Here is a 247-nt window from a genome sequence, read left to right as displayed (position 1 = left end):
TGTGATTAATGGCTCTTTTCCTATTTCAAAAGTTTTAGTTTTCGAGGGTAATAGCTACGTATGTTGAAAAATTGAAGATATTAGACTATTTTATGATTGCAAATGGTAAAGAATGTGATTAAAGCCTCTTTTCCTATTTCAAAAGTTTTAGTTTTCAAGGCTAATAGCTTTGTCTGTGGAAAAAATGAAGATATTAGACAATTTTATGATTGCACATGGTAAAGAATGTGATTAAAAGCTCTTTTCC

The sequence above is a fragment of the Artemia franciscana genome, chromosome 4, assembly GCF_032884065.1.
Source record: "Artemia franciscana chromosome 4, ASM3288406v1, whole genome shotgun sequence".
In the NCBI taxonomy this organism is placed as follows: domain Eukaryota; kingdom Metazoa; phylum Arthropoda; class Branchiopoda; order Anostraca; family Artemiidae; genus Artemia; species Artemia franciscana.
This window is presented reverse-complemented; position numbering follows the sequence as displayed.